Source organism: Antechinus flavipes, chromosome 6 (assembly GCF_016432865.1).
Source record: "Antechinus flavipes isolate AdamAnt ecotype Samford, QLD, Australia chromosome 6, AdamAnt_v2, whole genome shotgun sequence".
NCBI lineage: Eukaryota > Metazoa > Chordata > Mammalia > Dasyuromorphia > Dasyuridae > Antechinus > Antechinus flavipes.
The window spans coordinates 195,392,281-195,416,187 of record NC_067403.1 but is presented as its reverse complement, the minus strand read 5'-3'; the positions used below and the strand labels follow the sequence as shown (position 1 = coordinate 195,416,187).

General features: G+C 33.9%; 1 protein-coding gene across 1 annotated transcript in view; it reads right to left on the bottom strand.

Moving 5' to 3' along the window:
* The window catches only part of POLN (DNA polymerase nu), a 331,195-nt gene that overhangs the window by 140,191 nt on the left and 167,097 nt on the right, over window positions 1-23,907 (bottom strand). The gene's annotated exons all lie outside the window — the stretch shown is intronic.

Below are 23,907 nucleotides of genomic sequence, written 5' to 3'. Positions count from 1 at the left end.
TAAATTACCCAGAATTATTAGCTTATCCACTTCTGGCACACTATTGATGAGGGTCTCCAAGACTTTATAAAATTTTTTCTTGATCTCATTATGTTTCATCATGGTAAAAGCATATGCACTAATGATGGTGGTATGGAGCTTCCCTGGCAGTGGAAATAATATTGTTATTCACTCCTTTTGGGAGGCATACAAATTTGTTGATTAAGTCAATTTTGATTGTAAATCTATCCCAGTTTCAAGGCATTCCCTATCAGTGTGGCCACTCTAGAAAAACATATATCCAACTCTAACTTTGGTCAGCTAGCTTTCATTTTCCAGTCTTGTTTCACTCAGGTCTGCTATTTGGATGTAATACCTGATGAGTTCTCTCTCAACAAGAGCTTTTCATCTTTAAGGCTTCCTAGATTTCTTGTTCATAAGTGAGTGCACATTCCATGTACCAATGGTGTATGGAGTTATCATTGCAAAAAAATTTATATATATTTTGTTTCACTTGCAGCATAGGATCATGAGCAGGTCAGGATTTTTAGAGCACTTTTTTATAGCCTTTTCCTTATGCCAGAAGATGAGCAATGTGGTCCTTAAAAAAGGCTGCTCACACTCCAAGGGGACTACTGAAGCCCACTGCTGCTTTGGTCCATTAAGAAAAAGACCCTGTGGCCTTGGCCGCGTGGGTGCAGGGGTTGTGACGAGAGATCTCAGTGTATCTGCTACCTGCTGTTCACTATTTGCCCATTGCCACAGAATTTTAACATAGGTTTAAAAAATGGTAAAATGGTAGGAGTGATTTACTTTGACCCCCATATAAATTGCATTTAAGTAAGGCAGAACAGCAGGAAGTCATCAGAGTCCAATGGCAAAATGAAAGTCAAAGTAATTGGTGATGGCTCTTGGTGTCTTTGATGTCTGATCAAGCTCTAAATGTTCCACAGCACCCACTTCTGCTGCCTTTGTGGCCCATTAGAACAAACTGTTCACATCTGCTCACTCCACTGGGGGAAATCTTTATGTACTTGGGCACCCCATCATGCAATTCATCATGGGCTTGAGGTCTGTCAGTTATTCTTAACTTGATTTAGCCTGTGTACCTTAATAGTTTATAGAGGCATGGCCACCATACATGCTAAGAGTTTCTTGGAGCCACAGGTGAAAACTAGTAGGAAGGTAGACATCAAAAATAGAAAGCAGACCTAAAAAGGGGGCTTGGCAGCCCTCACACCAAAGATACTAGCCTTCCCTGAATTCTCATATAGTCTTCCTTATTAATATATGTGTATAAAACACTTGGCAAAAATTAAAGTGTTATATAAATGTTAACTATGATTATTTTCTCCTTTCTATGTCCTCTAATTGCATCTCTCTCAGGCCCTTTATAGTTATTACCACCACTATACAACATCTAGTAATTAGGAAGGCACTGGTACCCGCCCCCCTTATTTGAATTCTTTTTGGTGAAAAAAATAGCCATATATTCCTTCTTATAGCAAAACTAGGAAAGTTTGGACGTTTCAAAAGGAAACTTTTTGGTAGGGGTGGTAGTGATGGTGGAGAGTACAGAAAATCTAACTAGTGGAAGGAGCCTAGTGTAAAGAAAAGAGCCATGGAAAGGCTTAAAGTCTAAAGATCTGTGTCCAAAACCTGGTTCTAAAATTTCCTGTTTGAACTTAGGTAAGTCCCTTTATTTGAACCCTATTTCTTCACCTGAGAAATTGAGGAATTGGCCTAAATGATCTCTAAAGTCCTTGTCATCACCAAATCCAGTCATTCTGGGACTGTTAAGGCTAGATTAGTTTGGCTAATTCAATTAGCAGGTTCTTCCTTCTCTGTGGCATTGATTAAATCACTGATCAAACTCCAATTAATACTAGGAGGATGGCCTTTATACCAAGCTGCTTCTCTTGGCTACAAAGATATCCATAGCCATTAGAGAGGCTGTCACTTGTACAAGGAACATTCTCCTACCCATCCGCATGGCATCATTCCCTTTTGCTAAGCAGAAATGGTTTTTCTTCTTATCCTGTTTCCAAGCCCCACATTGAATTCTGGCTTGTCATTGAGTTCTCTTACTAACTGAAAAAAGACTCCAGTTCTCAGGTCATTTATACAGCAGTTGTGTCATCCTGAGTTCTATACTCAAGCCCATCAGCTCTATTCATTTTCTCCAGGAGATAAAAAAGGGAGTGGTTTTCTAGAATGCTATCATTACTGAAGTTGTAGTATAGTTTCAAACCTTAATAGCTTAAAATTCACTAAGAATTTTGGAATACTTTTTACACTTTGAATACATTAAAATGAATTTAAAATAACAAGCACATTTTTTACCAAAAAAAAGAGTATTTTACCAGACCTTTTACAATCCAATGTATTTCTTAGAAAGAACAGCAGCTGTAGAGTGAGATGACTTTAATTTGAATACTGTCTCTTATAAGTTGTATGACCTGGGATAAGTTAAGTCACTTATTCACTCTCAGTTTATATCTTCTATAAAATAAGAAGGCAGGGCTAGATAACTTCCAAGAATCTATCCTAGCTCTAAACTGTATGATCTCAGTTGCCTTCTTCTGAATATACTCTATCAATCACCTTCTTAAAAAGTAATGCCTTCTTCTGAATATACTCTATCTATCAATCACCTTCTTAAAAAGTAATGTCAAAGGGCAGCTAGATAGTACAATGAAGAAAGCATCAGCTCTAGAGTCAGAAGGATCTGAGTTTAAATCTGGCCTCAGACACTTAATACTTCCTAGCTGTGTGACCCTGGTCAAATTACTTAACCCTAATTGCCTCACAAAAAAAGAAATAAAAATGATGTCAGAATTTGAAAACAATATTCCAAAAGCTTTTCTCCCCAAATTTCAAACAGCATATGAACAGGACTATTTATTTTTAGTGTATATGAAATTAGCCATAGTAATAAACACTAGACCTATAAATTCCCTGGCATAGGAATTCCTGAATAATGAAATTTCCTCTACCAAAGAAGGTCAGCATTCTAGAACACTAAGGATTATATGACTTGCCCAGGATCACAAAGTCAGTAAATATTGGAGACATGACCAACCAAAGGTCTTCCTGGATTTGAAACTAGTTCTCAATTTACTATATCATAGGAAATAAAGTTAATAGTCTAATGAAGTTCTTAGATAATTAACCTCCACTACATTTGTTCTTCTATTTTTCACTAAGGTGACCTTGGGTTTTCTAAACTCATACCAATAGATCACAGGTTACAAAAGTCCTACCAAAAAAGGCTTAATGTAGCCCAATAATAGCCTAAGTGTATGTTATCCAAACACTATTCTAGCTAAGTATGAAGAGACTCATCATCAGGAGTTTGGTTATTAGGCATACATTTTGCAAACACAAGTAATAAAGATAACTTACATAGCTGTAAAGGGCTACACATTGGTAATGAGAGCATCCCACGCTGATACAAAAACAGATTCTTGAAGTTTTTAAGAGGAACAGATCTTATTAAATGATACTTAAGCAGTACAGAATCTTTCCAAATAATAGGCAGAAAGAAGGAACAGCCTTACTTTTCTATTGGCATCCTTAACATATTTAGCATAATACTTCTGCACATTATTTAATAAGTGTTTTATTGATTAATTCAATACTATACATGATGTAAGAAAAATAGATTTAAAGACAAATACAATAATAAATATTAGAGCATGACAGTCTAATTTTTCATATTTTAATTATTTTCCATTCTTTTCTGAGACCAGATTTTAGAAAATAGAAAAAAATGAATTATCTAATCACACAAAAAGTGTCAACAGTTTAAAAGACTTTTGTTAAATTTATTTCAAATGAGCTTCTGCAACATTTTGTAGGTCACAGTGACACTCAACTCAATTGTTACATCAAGGCAAGTTTAATAGGAACACAACCCACAGGCCAGCTTTATATATAGTAGATCCACAGGTAGAGGAAATTGACTGACATTTCCTATGAGAATTAAATAGATGAGTAATAAATAAACTATTTTTTGTTTCCCAATGCATTCAAAAGAAAATTGGTGCTAGAATTTCCATTATTTCAACAGTCTATCTACCTCTAAGCATTATATTAAGGACATAAAGTAAAAAAAATGACTAGCAATTCCTATTTGAGATCCTCAGGTGGTGATAAGTTGTCCACTAAGGAACTTAAATAATTGACTGCTTCAAAATATCGGTCCTTATAAATACATTCTTAAACAGGCTCTTAGTCTTAACTGAAAAGACTAATTCCAGAACCATAAATAGCTTCTGAGAGCTATTATGTGTTAATTAAATGCTGTTAGTTTAGTTCAACCAAGAACCATTCATACAGGCAAGAGAACAAGCTCAGCTTGTGTTCCATGTCATCTTATTAGTCTCTCCTGATCCCCCTAGAGCAAAAAGGGATCCCTCTTTCAAATTTTCCTAGAGCATTTTATCTGGACCTCTCTTTTGCATACACAAAAGCTTGTCTTCTATAATGCTTAATTGTGTAAAGACTGTATTGACACTAGAAGATTATAAATTTCTTGAGGTCAAAAACATTACTCTTCTTTCCATCTTTAGCTATTTAATAATCGCTTACTGATTTCAATTGAACTGAAATAGGAAAATAGTGAAAGATAAAATACTCTCATCTAAAATACTCAGGTTTGTAGGCTTAAAATTTTAGACATCAAATTTCTGTTTCCAAACATCAGCTATAGCTGCCAGTTATCTAGCTACAATAAGTTCCTGGGCTGGGACAAAGAATTAACTGGAAGTGTCAATTTCAATTCAAATAACAAAAATTTTTTTAATTTATAAAAAATGCAAGACAGTATAGTATAATGAAACAAAACTGGCATTTGATAACAGAAGCCTGACTTGCAAATTTTGTTTCTCCCATTTATTAACCGAGTAACTGTGAGCTTAAGTGAGCTTATACCTCATGGATTCTCATTTTCCTTACTCATGAAATGGACATAATAACTGTACAACCCATTTTACAAGATTATTTTAAGGAAGGAGGTTTTTTAAAATTTTTAAAATTTTGTTTGCTGAGACAATTGGAATTAAGTGACTTGCCTAGAGTCACACAGCTAGGAAATGTTAAGTGATTGAATCCAAATTTGAACTCAAGTCCTCCTGACTTCAGGGCTGATACTCTAGTCATTGCATCATCTAGCTGCCCTTAAATCTTAAAACTACTATAGATACATAAGTTATTATTATGGCATAAAATAGGGTACTGAAAAATTGTTAGAAACACACATTAAATAAAAAGCTTATTTTTTCAGAGACACATAAATAAAAATCTACTTGATTTTTAAAAAATTCTGTAGTTTCACAAACATATTTCATCTACCTATTCTAACTTATTTCATACTTATTACTTTTTTAAAACATATTTTATTTTTCCAAATACATGAAGAGCTCTCAACATTCACTTTTACAAAACCTTGTGTTTCAAATTTCTCTCTCTCTTTCTCCTTCTCCCTCGTTAAGACAGCAAACAATTCAATATAAATTAAACTCATGCAATTCTAAATATTTACATATTTGTCATGCCACATAAGAAAAAGCAGATCGAAAGGGGGAAAAAAACAGGAGAAAGAAAAAAAATCCAAGCAAACTAACAACAAAAATGGTGAAAATACTATGCTTTGATCCACATTCAGTCTCCATAGTTCTCTTTCTCTGGATATAGATGGCTCTCTCCATCAAACATCCATTAGAATTGTCTTAGAGCATCCATTGTTGAAAAGAGCCACATCTGTCATAGTTGATCCAATTACATAATAATCTTATTGTATAATGTTCTCTTGATTCTACTCACTTCACTTAGCATCAGTTCACATAAGTCTTTCCAGGCTTTTCTGAAATTAGCCTGCTCATCATTTCTTATAAAACAATAATTCCATTTACATTCATGTACTATAACTTATTCAGCCATTCCCCAACTAATGAGCACCCACTCAATTTCCAGTTACTTGCCACTACAAAAAAGGACTGCTATAAACATTTTTGCACAAATGAATCCTTTTTCCTTTTTTATGATCTCTTTGGGACATAGATCTAGTCATATCAATCATTTTCACACACTAAATTCTAGTTGAAATGAGCTACCTATTTCCTTTCTCCTTTTAATATTTTATTTTTTCAAATTACTTGTAAAAACAATGTTTAACATTTGATTTTTAAAAAACGTTGAAATCCAAATTATCTCCCTCCTTCTTTTCCCTCTTCCCCACCAAAAAATTTATTAGCCAAAAAGTATTGGCCCCTTTGTCTAGAAATGCAAATAAATATGTTGATATATTCATTCCCTTTTTTGAGACAAGAATACCAATCATATTCCTGGGGGTAATAGGTATGATTTAAGAGGACAGAAAGATGATAGCTAAGTAATAATAAATTATATTTTTCATAACTCTTTAAGGTTCATGAATTACTTTGCAATATCGTAGAGGAGGCAACAACAAAAAACAGTCCAAAGAAAAAGAAAAAAGAAGGCAGAATGGCTGTCTGATGAGGTTACAAATAGCTAAGGAAAGAAGGAAAATGAAACATAAAGGAAATGGGAAAGATATATACAACTGTATACAAAATTCCAGAGAACAGCAAGGATGGAGAAGGTTTTCTTAAATGAGCAATGCAAAGAAACAGAGGAAAACAATAAAATGGGAAAAGATGAGAGATCTCTTAAAAAAACGAGTTAAGGAAAAATTTCATGCAAAAATAAGCATGATACAAATGATAGGGATTTAACAGAAGTAGAAGAGGTTAAGAAGAGGAAGCAAGAAAACACAAAAGAACTATATAAAAATGATCTTAACGTAATCAAGAACCACAAGGATGTAATTATTAATCTAGAGTGAAGCTTCCTGGAGAATGAATGAATTCAAGTGGGCTTTATTAAGAAACATTGCTAACAATAAGACTAGTGAAGGTAATGAAATTCCAACTAAGTCATTTAAAATCCTAAAAAAAAATGTTCTGAAAGAGCTGTATTCAATATGCCAGCAATTTAGAAAACACAATAGTGGGCAATGGATTGCAAAAGATCAGTTGATATCCCAATACTAAAGAAGGTTAATGCCAAGGAATGTTTAAATTATTGAACATTTGTGGTCATTTCACATGCTAGCAAGGCTACACTTAAGATTCTGCAAGCTAAGCTTCAGCAACATGTGAACCAAAAATTATCAGAAGTACAGATTGGTTTTGTAAGAGGCAGAGGAACTAAAGATCAAATTGCCATTATTCTCTTAGCTTATGGAAGCCAAAAGACTGGATTATGGAAAAAGCAACAAAGTTACAGGAAAAAAAAATCTCCTTATACTTCTTTGACAATGTGGATAACAGCAAAATGTGGCAAGTTTTCAAAGATATGGAAATACCAAATCATCTTATTCATCTCCTGAAGAACCTATATTTGGGCCAAGAAGAATTAGAACTAAACTGATTGGTCTAAGATTGGAAAAGGAATACAAGAAGTCTTTGTTTTGTCAACATATTTATTGAACTTATATTCAGAGTACATCATGTGAAATCCCAGGCTGGATGACTCAAAAATTGTAATGCAGGCTGCAGAGAGAAATATCAACAATCTCAGACACACCAGATCTCTGATGGCAAAAAATAAATAGAATTGACAAACCTATTGATAAGGGTGAAAGGGAAGAGTGTAAAAGTTGGTTTGAAGCTTAACATAAGAAAAAAATAACTAAGATCTTGGCTGGTCCTGTCACTTTTTGGCAAACAAAGGAAAAAGAAATGGAAGCAGCATCAGTTTTTATATTCTTAGGCTAAATGATCACTGCAGATGGCTACTATAAATTATGAAATTAAAGACAGTTGCTCCTTGCAAGGAAAACTATGAAAAATCTGGACAAAATACAAAAATACATTTCCTTGCCCACAAAGCTATATATTTGTCAAAGGTAATTTTTTTAGTAGTATGGCATGAGAGTTGGACTATAAGGAAAGCTGAATGACAGAGAATTGATGCTTTCAAATTGTAGTGGTAGAGAAGACTTTTGAGAGTCCTTTGGACAATAAAGAGATCAACTCAATCAGTTCTTAAGAAATTAATTCAGACCATTCACTGGAAGGGCAAATACTGAAGCTGAAGCTTTACTTTGTTCACATTATGAAAAAGCAGGGCTCACTGTAAAAGACTCTGAAATTGGGGAAAATTGAAGGCAAAAAGGAAAAGGGGACAAAAGAAAATGTGATAGTATTATGGAAACAATAAATATGAATTTGGATAGACTTCAAGTGATAGTAGAGGATAGGAGGGTCTGGTGTTCATAGGGACACAAAGAGTCAGAAATAATTGGATAATTGATCAACAACACCCTATGACGGTATTTTTATATCCAAGTAATGTAAAACTCTTAACTATTTGTCTTTATAAGTGACCAGTTCTCCAGTCCAAAGTGAAATGCTAGAGAAGATTGGTTTGTTCTAAAGGGCATATTAGCAAACAGCTGCAAGAGAATTGAGCTGCTACAAATCTCAAGAGGTTAATAGAAATCTCTTAGTTTAATCTCTGGGCAACAAATTGAACTTTTACAAAAAGCTCAATTCATGTCTCAAAATGATGAAGCATGTAAGACTACAGAAAATAAAATTAGTTGTGATCATTAAGATTCATTTCTTTGAAATTCAATTATTTTCATCTATGGCTGGAATGGAGTGAGCACATTCTCCAAAAATTCCCAGTTTCTGCAATATTCTCTACTATCAGTGACATGTCATATTTCTACATATACTTAAACAAATATATATATATATATGTATATGCATATGTACATATATATGCATATGTTGGTTTATTTATCTGTCTATTAATATCAAATTTGTAAAAAATATTTATATCCCAGGATCAAGTTTAGGACTCAAGGACAGAAAACTCCATTAATTTTAGGTGTGATTCTGATATGTTGTTGTGAAACAGCAATGTAATCTTCACCAGACATAATGAACAAGAATTGCTACATTTCATTTAGTACTTACAACTGTTGTATTAATGGTATCAAAGACAAAAATATTATCATCTTAGTATGAACTGTTCATATTGCTCTAAAACATTCATAGGATATAATTTAAATAGACATAATACTTATATTCCCAGATGACATATATTAAGGCAAAGGTGATATAATGAAAAAGATACCAGGGTTGGAATCAAAATTTTAATTCTGGCTCTGTAACTTATTATATAACCTTGATCAAGTCACTTTAGTGCTTTGTCTTTGATTTCTTCTCTAAATCTTATGATCTTTCTTCTTCTACAAAAGATGTATATGTTGATCCAAGCAATATAACAAATATTTAAATAAAGAATTATTAGGGTCTTACTATGTGCAAGATGCTGTGGATATAAATGCAAAAACAAGTCTTTCCTTGAGAAATTTACATTCTACATGGGAAGTGCAACATTTATACTGTGTATAAAATGATGACAAGAGAGGTAGAAGAAATCTCTAAATGGGAGACAGGGAAGAGAAAATCAAGGAAGACTTCAGAGAAAAAGTCACCTGAACTGAGCCTAACAGGAAAAAAAGAATCCTAAGAGGTAAGGAAAGAATACATTACAGACATGGAAAAAACAGTTGAGTAGTAATTATAAAATAAAAATGTGAGAATCCAAAGAAACCTAGAAAGTTAATTTAGTTGAAGAATCAATGTTGAATGATGATACAGTGCTAACATTCTAATATGAGGAGAAGGAACAAGTATTCCTTCAGGATCTTAATATCTTTAACAGCATTGAAGAAGTTAAATAAGTAAAACAGATGTCCTGGAGGTGGATCAATTCTGTTTTGAGGGTTTCAGAGGAGAAGGGAGAGTAAAAGAAGGAATAAATTAGGAAAGGAAGAAGAAGGAGCTGGAAATTGCAACTTTTCATACTTGGGGAACATGAAAAGAATGCACAAACATGGAAGAAGAAGTGGGAGGATTAGGCATTGGATGAACCTTATGAGCCCTTATTTGAAATGGATAAATGAGGGTGGAACACACACAAAGTCTGGTTAAGAAATACATCAAACCCTTTGTTAACTGTGAATGACTTCACTATTATCAGCAATACAATGATCCAAGACAATTCTGAAGGACTTATGATAAAAATGCTATTTATCTCCAGAGAGAGAGAGAATTAATAAGAGTCTGAATGCAGATCTAAGCATATTTTTCTTTACTTTTTTTTTCTTGTGTTATTTTTATCTGTGTTTTCTTTCACAATATGACAAACATGGAAGTACATTTTACATGGCTGCACATATATATCCCATATCAAATTGTTTGCTTTCTCAAAGTTGGGGCAGAGGGGAGGAAGAAAAAAGGAAAGAATTTGAGATTCAATTAAAAAAAACAAATGTTAAAAATTGTTTTCACCTGTAATTTGGGGAAAATAAAATATTAAATTAAAAAAAAGAAATATATCAAATTCAACAGGGAAATAAGAGGAAATGGGAGTGACTTAAATGGAAGAATAACACTAGGAGGGAATAGTTATAAGCACAACAAAATCCTGATCTAGAAAAGGATATGTAAAGGGAAAGAGGATTAGAAAAGAATGGATGAATCTAAGAAGGTGCCCTAAATTCTTCTTAGATTATGGTTGGGGGCAAAGAGGAAAAAGGTTAAACAAATTATTGCACATAAATGTCAGGGAATCTATGCTATTAAATATGATGAAATGTTGAGGTCCAGCTCCAGTAGTGAAAGAAAGGTATGTCAGTCAGGAGCCAGCTGGAGAGAATTTGATATGAACTCTTCAAATTTTATTGATCAGAGAGACAAATATATATATACCTCCAATGCTTATAGACTTGATACAAAATATACACTTTGATATTCCTATATCCTTTCTAACAAGCACAATCTATTGAGATGCAAATGATTAAGCTTGGATCTTGGTTGCTTCAACAGAGATATAAATACTTGAGATACACATGAGAGTAAAATTATCATACCAATGTCTTCAAGTATCTTTCTCTCAAATGCCTTTAGTCTCCATTTTGAGCTACTTTTCCTGTTCTAAGTTCAAAGATATGTCTTTGATCCATTATATACCTGAGTTTTCATTTTGCTTCAATTGCCAGGTTTCTTATCAATATATTAATAAGTATGTCTCTGCTATTCAATAGGAAAAAGGAATTTGGTGAGATAAGTTATTGTAAGATTTAAGAACTGGAATGGATTCTCACCTCCTGACCCTCTACAATGAAAGAGATGATTTCCAAAACTCTTTGATACTGAGAATGATAACGGAGTGAAATGAGCAAGACCAGGAAACTAATTTATATGAGGGAAACAACATTGTGAAAAAAAAAAAAGCAATTTTGAAAGACTTGAGTCTGATTAAAGAAATGAGCAATTTTGTCTCTGATAAGGCATATTTTGGCAGTGTGCTGGTAAATGTTTAACAACCAGCACTCTAGAATAAGGAATGTATGCATAGCACACTTTTAAATTTAATTTTTATTATTAACATTTTCTCTATCACTTTAAATCTAATCAATGAATAATCAATAAAAGTAAGCCCTGATTAGCATTTGCTAATATTTCTGAATTTCCAAGCTGACATTGATCACACTGAACATATATTCACTTTGCTTAACTGTTAAGGTTTTTTTTTTTTTCTTTTCTTTGGTTAATATGGCGACGGGGAATAAGAGAAACTAGAAAGGAGCTAGAAAATGGAATGTGAAAAAAAAGAAAAAGAAAGCCACTGATATATTTTTAAAATTCATATAAAAGAACACAAGGAAATTCATTAGGAAGCAAAAACAGATCAGTTTTGAAAATAATGTGTAGAATTCATTGTATAGTGATTTTAAAAATAAGTTGTATGAAATAAAATTTATGGTATGATAAGAGAATTCTTTTTATGTTCTGCTATGTGTATACAAACATTCTTTTGGGATGTTTAAGCTCAAAGTAAAAAAATAAAATTTCGCAGCACTGGGATCTGCCCAGGGCAGCCACACTTCCACACACCAGGGCTCTACCCAAGGCAGTCACACTTCTGCACAGGAGGGCTCTGCCCAAGGCAGTGGCATTTCTGCAGCACAGCACTCTTTGCAGTCTGTTTGCAGAACAGCTACTCTCCCTCTGTCCCTGTTCGGTAGAGGAAGCTGAGAACCTCCTTTCCCTGAAGGCAAACCTAAAGGGCTTTTTAAAAAAATGAGTAAAAAAGCAAAACAAGCTCTAACAATATATAACTTCTATACTGAAAGAAAATAGATTTCCAATCCTGAGGAGACTAACACTAGACAGTCTCCAGACAAAACCACAAAGGGGGATATAACCTGGTTCCCATCACATAAGAGAGCTAGAAGAAAAATGGGGAAAGAGAAGCTGTGCAAGAGAGTATGGAAAAGGCATACAACTCATTAAAAGAAAGATTTGATAAAGTGGAAAAAGAAAACAACTTTCTGAAATGGAAAATGGAAAAGATAAAAACCTCCCAGGGAAATAGAATTTGTGAACTAGAAAAGATTAAAAAAAACTCCCAGGAAAGTAGGATTTGTGAATTGGAAAAAAAGAAAATAACTCACTTAAAATTTTGTGAAATGGAAAAAAGTTCATAGAGCAAAACAACTCATTTTAAAAACTCAATTGGACAAATACAAAAAGAAGTAAAAAAAAGTAAATGAACAAAATAACTCATTAAAAATCAGAACTGAACAAATGGAAATGAATGATTCATTGAGACATCAAAAATCAGTCAAATAAACCCCCCCCCAAAAAAATAGAAAAAATGTTAAATATCTACTTGGAAAAACAACAGACCTGGAAAAAAAATCTAGAAGAGATAATCTAAGAATTATTGGGCTCCCTGAAAATCATGAAGAAAAAAAGAGCCTAGACACTATTTTTCAGGAAATCATCGAAGAGAACTGCCCAGATGTAACAAAAAAATAGGAATTGAAAGAATTCATCGAACACCTTCTGAAAGATACCCCAAAATAAAAAACTCCAAGGAATATTGTGGCTAAGTTTCAGAACTATCAGATTAAGAAAAACTATTACAAGCAGCCAGAAAAAAATTCAAATACCAAGGAGCCACAATAAGGATTACTCAGGATCTAGCAACTTCCACATTAAAGGATTGAAGGGCCTGGAATCTGATATTCTGAAAGGCAAAAAAACTTGGAATATAGTCAAGAATAAACTACCCAGCTGAGCTAAGCATTTTCTTCCAGGGAAGAAGATGGACATTCAATGAAACAGGTGAATTCCATTTATTCCTAATGTTTTCTATCAGAGCTAAACAAAAAATTTGACCCCCAAATATAAGACTCAAGAGAATCATACAAAGATAAAAAGAACTCTTGAGAGCTGCATTTCCATTACAGGCATACATAAAAAGCACATGTATAATTTGATTTTACTGTTACAATATAAAAATGGAATTAGAAGTAGAAAGGGGATTATATCAGAAAAGGGGAAAAGTGGATATGAAAACAGGGAAATTACATCTGCCGATAGTATAAAATATTTAGGAATCTAGCTGCCAAGGGAAAATCAAGAACTATATGAGGAAAACTACAAAACACTTTCCACACAAATAAAGTCAGATCTAACCAATTGGGAAAATATTAAGTGCTCTTGGATAGGTCAAGCAAATATAATAAAGATGACAATACTATCTAAACTAATCTATTTATTTAGTTCTATACCAATCAGACTTCCCAAAAAACTATTTTAATGATCTAGAAAAAATAATAACAAAATTCATCTGGTAGAACAAAAGGTCAAGACTTTCAAGGGAACTAGTGAAAAAAAAAATCAAATGAAAGTGGCCTAGCTGTACCAGATCTAAAACTATATTATAAAGCAGCGTTGACCAAAACCATTTGGTATTGGCTAAAAAATAGACTAGTTGATCAGTGGAATAGGTTAGGCTCACAGGACAAAACAGTCAATAACTATAATAATCTAGTCTTTGACAAACCCAAAGACCCCAGCTTTTGGGATAAGAATTCACTGTTTGACAAAAACTGCTGGGAAAATTGGAAATTAGTATGGCAGAAACTAAGCATTGACCCACACTTAACACTGTATAACAAGATAAGGTCAAAATGGGTTCATGATCTAAGCATAAAGAATGAGATTATTAGAAGAACATAGGATAGTTTACCTCTCAGACCTGTGGAGGAGGAAGGAATTTGTGACCAAAGAAGATCATTATTGATCACAAAATAGAAATTTTGATTATATCAAATTAAAAAAGTTTTGTACAAACAAAACTAATTCAGACAAGTTTAGAAGAGAAGCAATAAACTGGGAAAGCGTTTTTATAGTCAAAGGTTCTGATGAAGGCCTCATTTCCAAAATATATAGAGAATCGATTCTAATTTATAAGAAATCAAGCCATTCTCCAATTGATAAATGGTCAAAGGATATGAACAGACCATTTTTGGATGAAGAAATGGAAACTTTCTAGCCATATGATAAAATGCTCCAAATCATTCTTAATTAGAGAAATGCAAGTTAGGACAACTCTGAGATACCACTACACCTCTTAGATTGGTTAAGATGACAGGGAAAGATAATGCGGAATGTTGGAGAGGATGTGGGAAAACTGGAACATTGATACATTGTTTGTGGAATTGGGAATGCATCCAACCATTCTGGAGAGCAATTTGGAACCTATGCTCAAAAAAGTTATCAAACTGTACATACCCTTTGATCCAGCAATGTTACTACTGGGCTTATATCCCAAAGAGATCTTAAAGAAGGGAAAAGGACCTGTATGTGCAAAAATGTTTGTGGTGGCCCTTTTTGTAGTGGCTTGAAACTGGAAATTGGGTACCCATCAATTGGAGAATGGCTAAATAAGTTGCGGTATATGAATGTTATGGAATATTATTGTTCTGTAAGAAATGACAAGCTTGATGATTTCAGAAAGGAGAGACTTACATGAACTGATGCTGAGTGAAATGTGCAGAACCAGGAGATCATTATACACTTCAACAACAATACTATATGATGATCAATTCTGGTGCACGTGGCTCTCTTCAACAATGAGATGAACCAAATCAGTTCCATTTGTCCAATAATGAAGAGAACCAGCTACACCCAGTGAAAGAACTATGGGAAATGAGTGTGAACTACAACATAGCATTTCTACTCCTTCTGTTTTTGTCCACTTGCATTTTTGTTTTCTTTTTCAGGTTATTTTTACCTTATTTCTAAGTCCAATTTTTCTTGTGCAGCAAAATATGTGTAAGGATATGTATATGTGTGTGTGTATATATATATATATATATATATATATATATATATCATATTATATACATAAACAAAAAGCTATAAAAAAAAACAAAGCCCAAAAGATACCTTCTCTACCCCCGTCACTTTCTTCTGTTTCCTTTTACATGTTGTTTTTTCCTCCCATTAGAATATAAGTCCTTAGGATTTTTATTTATATTTCCATCCCCAACACTTAGCACATTACCTAAAACACAGTGTCAGTGTTTATTGCCTACCTGCCTGCTTTTTTATTTTAATTATATGTATTGAAGCTTATTTTAGTATAGACAAGCATAACTATCTTCAATAATTTCTTTCATTTGTCAAATTAAAAAAAAATCTCCCTTCCATAACTAAAACATTTAACTTCATTTTCTTTTTTAAAGAGCACTTTTAATGTTTAGAGAAATTATTATACTATAATTTTAATAACTAATTATTAATTGTAATCTACCCCTTTCCCTTCATTTTCTTAGTCAAGCCCAACTCCTGTTAAGTCAGTCTCTGAAGGGATGGTTGACTGATGAAACTGCCCCATTTAGGGCAGGATGCCACAAAATTTTGGGAAGAACCCCACTCAACTAGGAGACCTAATTTCTCTTTATGGGGAAGAATACACATAAACATAAAGCTGAATACGGAAATTTATTTTACCTTAAAAGGATGGTAAGAGGGGAAAGAATTAAGAGAAAAGTGGTGGGAGATAGAATAAGAGAGAAAGTAGAATAAGGAATCAGTGATCAGAAGCAAATCTTTAAGAAGAGCTACACCCAGTGAAAGAACTATGGGAAATGAGTGTGAACCACAACATAGCATTTCCACTCCTTCTATTTTTGTCCACTTGCATTTTTGTTTTCTTTTTCAGGTTATTTTTACTTTATTTCTAAGTCCGATTTTTCTTGTGCAGCAAAATATGTGTATGGATATGTGTGTGTGTGTGTGTGTGTGTGTATATATATATATATATAGTGTTTAACATATACTTTAACATATTTAACATGTATTGGTCTACCTGCTATCTAGGGGAGGGGGTGGGGAGAAGGAGGGGAAAAGTTAAAATAAAAAGATAAAAAGAAAAGGACAAATATAAAATTGGTACAGGCTTTATTTTTCTTGTTTTTTCAATGGGGGAGGGAAAGGGAGAGAAATGGAACTAAAAATAAAATTAAACTGAATTTTTAATGTTATTAATCAGATCAAATTTTTAAAAAAGAGAGAACTCATATGAGGCACCTGCTCCCTTAGCTGCAATTAGGGCATACCCGAAAGTTATCTCAGAAATTGGACTTGCACTTGGCTCTGTTTTGGACTTCTTGTCTAGAGCTCTTTGAGTGTTCAGCTTAATTTCTGAAGTGTCTTTCTGGCTCTAGGCCCTATGTTTTTGCCTGTAGTCCAATTGTTTCTAGTACCAGAGGGGGAAGCATAGTATATTATTGCTCAGCAACTCTGAAATCTAATAAAGTGTCCCTCTAAGGAAAAAGATATGTCCTGTTCTATTTTGGCACAGAAATGTGGAAAGAAATTAGAAGTTGATAAAATAGAAAAGGGGGAAAAGAATTTTCTAACAACTAAAGCTGCCTAACCAATGAAATAGGATATCTTGCTGAGTTGTGAAGCAAAGTAGTAGTTTATGTAAAGAATTAGTACTTTGGAAACAAAAAATGAAAAGTAAGACTAACTTTTGAAAAGCTTAAAGTCTACCAAAAGCCAAATAACCTAACAAAATAACAAAGTTAATATCATGTGAGTTTATAATTCAGTGAATTATACTTCTTCAGTGAAGATTACTCTTTCCATATCTTGACTTGCTATTGTTGAAAATAAATTGTCATGAAAATTAACATCTTATCACCAAAAGACCATTCTTGGGAAAACAATGTTAGATATTTAGTATTCCTAGTCACAAACATCTAGCCTATGACTATACCTATACTCAAAGTCTTTACAATTTGGTAGGACTTTTCAGAGCTTGGAATCTACTGGTAAAATCTTCAAGTTCCCAGGGACACTTCTAATCTATCAATCAATCAACAATCATGTACTAAGCATATATTATGTGCCAGAAATTATGCTAGGCCCTGGAGAGAAAAGGACAAAGCAAAATAACCCTTGTTCTTAAGGAAAAAAATAATCTGGATGGAAGAGATCATACATGCAAAATACATATAATTAATACAAGATAATTGTTTTTAATAGGGCTAGGAGAGATTCTAGCAACTGGGTGAATCAGGAAAGGTCCTGTTGAATGTGGGTTCTTGAGTTGAGTTTTGAAAACTAGGAAATCTTTATCAATGATGTCTTAGTAGCCAAACCCAATAGCTTTTTCTAAATTTTCATTCTCCTCAACCACTCTTCAGTCTTTGACACTTTTAACACCCTACCCTCTTCTCCTTGATATGCTCTTCTCTCTAGATTTTCAGGACACCACTCTCCACCAATTTTTCTCCTTTTCTGTATCCCAGATCACATTATCTAGCCATAGGTATCCCACAGGGTTCTATCCCAGGTCATCTTCTTTTATTATTTCATATTTCATTTGGTGATCTCATCCGCTTCCATAGATTTAATTACCATTTTTATGTTGATTATTCTCAAATTTTCTTATCCTCATCAAAATTCTCAGTATGGCCCACTGCCTCTCAGATGACCAGCAAAAATCTCAAACTCAAACTGTCCAAAATGGAATTCATTGTCTCCCCATAACTCTATCCCCCTCTTACTTTCCAGTCTCTAAGGCGCACAATTTAGGTATCATCCTTGATGTTTTACTGTCTTTCACTTTCCCACATCTAATGTGCTGCTAAGATCTGTCCACTTCACTTGGCATCATGTTTCCAACATGTCTCCTTCTCTCCTCTGACATTGCTATCACTCTGGTACAGGCTGGCCCTCAGTACCCATGCTTAGGAAATTGCAATAGTTTACTGATGGCTCTGCTCAAGCCTCCCCTCTTCAAATTCACTTTTCTTTCAGCTATCTTCTTTCCTAGGATCAAATACAAAATGTTCTGATATTCAAAACCCTTCATGGCCTAGAACCCTCTTGCATTTCTAGTCTTCTTACACCTTCTTATTCTCCACTTACTCTTCAATCCAATGATATGGAACTCCTTGATATTCCATACTCCTCTATCTTGGCTCTTGGCATTTTTGGTGGTTATCCCCCATGCTTGGAATACTCTCCCTCTTCATTTCTTCTTCCCTGGCTTACTTTACATCCCAATTAAAATCCTACCTTTCATAAGAAGTCTTTCCCAGTCCCTCCTAATTTTGGTGTTTTCTCTCTGTTAATTGTTTCCTATTTTCATATATATAGCCTGTTTGTATGTATTTGATTGCTTGTTGTCTCTTGCATTAGTTGAGATTTCTTTGAGGGAAGGCCTTTTTTAAAATATCAGTGCTTAATATAGATCCTGGAACATAGCAGGACTTAATTTTTATTTCTTGAACAATTACTTTCTAGCAGTAGCGTCACTCTATGCAAAGACTAGGAGAAATTAATTAAAAATGAATTAAATAGTGTCATTTAAGAAAGCTTGTTTGACTTACTGATGGCCTATTGGATATTTCAAGATGGATGTCCCATAGACATTTCAAATTCCAGTATATATAAAACAGCACTCAAACTTCCCTCCAAACTCTTCTTTTGTCTAAAATTTCCTATTTCTGTGAGGGCCCCATCATCCTTCCTAAGTTCATTACCATACCCCTTATCAATCAGCTCCTCACTCTCCCTTAGCTCACACATCAATAAGCTATGGATGACATGACTAACAATTTGTATGAAAATGATTGTTAGGCTTTGCAGGTAGCTATTTTGACTATTTTGTCTGCTTCTGAATTTGTGTTTGATCTTTCCTGACACTATAGTAACTTTTTATGGTCAGGTTCTTTTTTTGTTGTTTTCTGATAATTTTTTTCAGTCTATTTCTTGACTTTTAAACTTTATATTAAAGTTGAGTTCTGCTGCTAGAGTGCATGGGCCTTTGTATCCAGCTTCAAGTTTTTTGTGCAGCTGTTTTCACACCTAGTTCTGGGGATTTTTAAGTTTTCAGTTCCTGCAAGCTAGTATGATCTAACAAAAGGTGTGATCACTGATTTCCCAACCAATGAGTGATCACAACCACTCTTTTATGCCTTGGAACTGTGTTTCAAGGTCCTTGTTCCTCCTAATGTTGCTTCTCCCACTGGAACTGTGCCTGAGACCACATATGGATAATTTAAGAGTCCTACTCTCAGTACCAATACAGGGTCTTCTTCAAATACCTACTGACCAGTTCTTCAAATACCTATTGACCAGTTATCTGACCCCCTTCTGAGCTCCAGAAGCTTCAGTTGTTGATGTACATTCCTCCAAAGCCTGCTATTGGCAGGCTAAGTGCAGCCTGTACTGAGCTGTATCCTACTCTTATCCCCATGAGACAGATCTTTCCTGCTGACCTAAGTTGTTTTGTGCTGGAAAATTGTTTCACTCTGTCCTTTTCTTGGTTCTACCACTTTAGAATTCATTTTGAGGCATTATTCCAACATTTTTAAACAGGAATTTTGAAGAGCTCAGATAAATCTCTGACCTTCTTTCACTACTTTGGCTCCTTACTAACACACACACACACACACACACACACACACACACCGTGTGTGTGTGTGTGTGTGTGTGTATAATATGTGCTATGTCTATCTATTTAGATATATATGTAAAACTCTTATCTTTCTACTTATTAGAAATAAACCAAGCAGGTATAGGCACCCTTCAAAATCTATTAAGAAATAAGGGAGGACAAGGTTGCCCAATATCACCATTACTATTTAATATTGTATTAGAAATGCTAGCTTTGGCAATAAGAGTTGAGAAAGAGATTAAAGGAATAAGAATAGGCAATGAGGAAACCAAATTATCACTCTTAGCTGATGATATGATGGTATACTTAGAGATTCCCAGAGATTCTACTAAAAAGTTATTAGAAACAATCCACACCTTCAGCAAAGTTGCAGGATACAAAATAAACTCACATAAGTCATCAGCATTCTTATATATCACTAACAAAACCCAACAGTCAGAGTTACAAAAAGAAATTCCATTTAAAGTAACTACTGATTGTATAAAATATTTAGGAATCAATCTGCCAAGGGAAAATCAGAAACTTTATGAGCAAAACTATAAAACACTTTCCACACAAATTAAGTCTGATCTAATCAACTGGAAAAATCTTAAATGCTCTTGGATTGGGTGAACAAATATAATAAAGATGACAATACTACCTAAATTAATCTATTTATTTAGCGCTATACCAATCAGACTCCCAAAAAACTACTTTGGTGAACTAGAAAAAATAACAACAAAGTTCATATGGAAAAACAAAAGGTCAAGAATTTCAAGGGAATTGATGAAAAAAAATAAAATGAAAGTGGCCTAGCTGTATCAGATCTAAAATTATATTATAAAGCAGCAGTTACTAAAACCATCTGGTATTGGCTAAGAAATAGACTAGTTGATTATGGAATAGGTTAGGTTCAAAGGACAAAACAGCCAATAACTTTAATAATCTAGTGTTTGACAAACCCAAAGACCTCAGTTTCTGGGATAAGAATGCATTATTTGACAAAAATTGCTGGGAAAACTGGAAATTAGTATGGCAGAAACTAGGCATTGACCCATACTTAACACCGTACACCAAGATAAGGTCAAAATGGGTTCATGAACTAGGCATAAAGAATGAGATTATAAATAAATTGGAAGAGCATAGGATAGTTTACCTGTCAGACCTGTGGAAGAGGGAGGAATAATGACCAAAGAAGAACTAGAGATCACTATTGACCACAAAATAGGAAATTTTGATTATATCAAATTGAAAAGTTTTTGTACAAACAAAACAAATGCAGATAAGATTAGAAGGGAAACAATAAACTGGGAAAACATTTTTACAATCAAAGGTTCTGATAAAGGCTTCATTTCCAAAATATATAGAGAATTGACTCTAATTTATAAGAAATCAAACCATTCTCCAATTGATAAATGGTCAAAGGATATGAACAGACAATTCTCAGACGAAGAAATTGAAACTATTTATAGACATATGAAAATATGCTCCAAATCATTCTTAATCAGAGAAATGCAAATTAAGACAAATCTGAGATACCACTGAGATACCTGTCAGATTGGCTAGAGTGACAGGGAAAGATAATGCTGAATGTTGGAGGGGATGTGGGAAAACAGGGACACTGATACATTGTTGGTGGAATTGTGAATACATCCAGCCATTCTGGAGAGCAATTTGGAACTATACTCAAAAAGTTATCAAACTGTGCATACCCTTTGATCCAGCAGTGTTTCTACTGGGCTTATACCCCAAAGAGATACTAAAGAAGGGAAAGGGACCTGTATGTGCCAAAATGTTTGTGGCAGCCCTGTTTGTAGCGGCTAGAAGCTGGAAAATGAATGGATGCCCATCAATTGGAGAATGGCTGGGTAAATTGTGGTATATGAATGTTATGGAATATTATTGTTCTGTAAGGAATGACCAGTGGGATGAATACAGAGAGGACTGGCGAGACTTACATGAACTGATGCTGAGTGAACTGAGCAGAACCAGGAGATCATTATATACCTCAACAACGATACTGTTTGAGGATGTATTCTGATAGAAGTGGATCTCTTCGATACAGAGAGCTAATTCAGTTTCAATTGATCAAGGATGGACAGAAGGAGCTACACCCAAAGAAAGAACACTGGGAAATGTATATAAACTGCTTGCATTTTTGTTTTTCTTCGTGGGTAATTTATACCTTTTGAATCCAATTCTCCCTGTGCAACAAGAAAACTGTTCGGTTCTGCACACATATATTATATCTAGGATATACTGTAACCTATTCAACATGTAAAGGACTGCTTGCCATCTGGGGGAGGGGGTGGAGGGAGGGAGGGGAAAAATCGGAACAGAAGTGAATGCAAGGGATAATGCTGTAAAAAATTACCCTGGCATGGATTCTATCAATAAAAAGTTATTAAAAAAAAAAAAAAGAAATAAGGGAGGAAGGATGGATAGCAGGGGAAGCAAAGGTCTGGGAAAGAACATAAAGGAGAGATCCATGGATGGAGGAAAGTTAAATAATACCAAGGCAAGTTAAGAAGTAGAATTAAAGCAACGGGTTAGCAGGGTTAGGAAAGATATGTGTATATGTGGGAGGGGCAGGTGTATGTATATATTTGTATATGTATATCTATTTTTGCTTAATTGTAGCCTGATTGGGGGAGGTGAAGAGGATGAAAGGGGAAAAAAGAATAAAACAAAAAGACCAACAGAGTTGAGAATCTCCCTTATAAACAGCTTGTATTTTTAAAAATATATAATAAATTCAACAGTTTCAAAGCTATACTATCCAATCTTTCCTCTCTCTTTTTTTTTAACTATCATCATCTATTAGTCCTCAAAAATATTTTTAAAACCTTTGCTTGTAACAAACAGTCATTACCAAGTAAAACAAACCCATATGTTAGCAGGGTCAAATTGTATGTTTCATTCTGCATCTCTAATCTAATACATCTTCATTACAAGACTGATAGCATGCTTTATTATAGTCATTGCATCAATCAATTACTAAGTTTTTAAAAGTTGCTTTTATTTGCAATGTTGTAGTCCCTGTTCAAATTGTTCTCCTGATTCTGTTTACTTTACTGTGCATTAATTTATGTCCTCCCAAATTTCTCTGAATCCATACCTTTGTTATTTCTTATAGTATAATAATATTACATTATATTCTTGTGCCACAATTTGTTCAGATATTTTTCAAGTGATGTGAGCCAAAGTTTCTTTGTGACACAATGGAAAGAAAATTGGCTTTGAATCACTTCAAATATTAGGTCTAATGCTTATTACTTGTATGACCTAGGATAAATTTCTGGGCCTCATTTTCTACTTCTCACTGAGGAGTACAAGAAAAATTCAAAAGTTATTAAATAAGGGAGTAATTAGGCAAATAATTATGCAGTAAGCTTGTGAAGCCAAAATATTCTATTAGCTAATGACAACTGTCTGTTCTGTGTTAAGGAAAGGAGCAAGATAACTTGTAGAAGTGACAAATCCTTTTGTTAAAGATTTGTTCATTTGAAACAAAGCTGGGAGTTAAATATTTTATTGTGAGTAATATGTGCACTGCTTTAAACTTTAAACTTGGGTTACTTTAAATTGTTACTTGATGTATTTCTTTATCCATCCCAGAAACTTTTGTTTAGATAAATTTGGCAACTTTAGATGAATTTGGTTTTGTATTGGAATTTATCTTATGAAATTGCCTTCTGACTTCTGTTTGTAGATATAGATGATGTAGATGATAGGTAAAATTGTGAATTCCCAGGTCTAAAAGATTCCAAATTTGAAAAGACAAAGTTTGAGCTAATTTTCATTATCTTTGACAGCTGAGTGGAAGATAAACTATAGTGAAGAGAAATTACAGGGAGACCAACCTGCAGGCTATTTCAATAGTACATATGCTGAACCAAGAGGATGGCAATTTAAGAGAAGACAAGGGAGCATATGTGAGTGCTATTATAACAATAAAAATGGATAGATCTTGGCAACAGATTGGATATGGTGGATGAGATGAGGAGTGCAGAATGATTCCTAGGTTGTTAGTCTGAAAGAATGGTAATACCCTCAATAATAATAGGG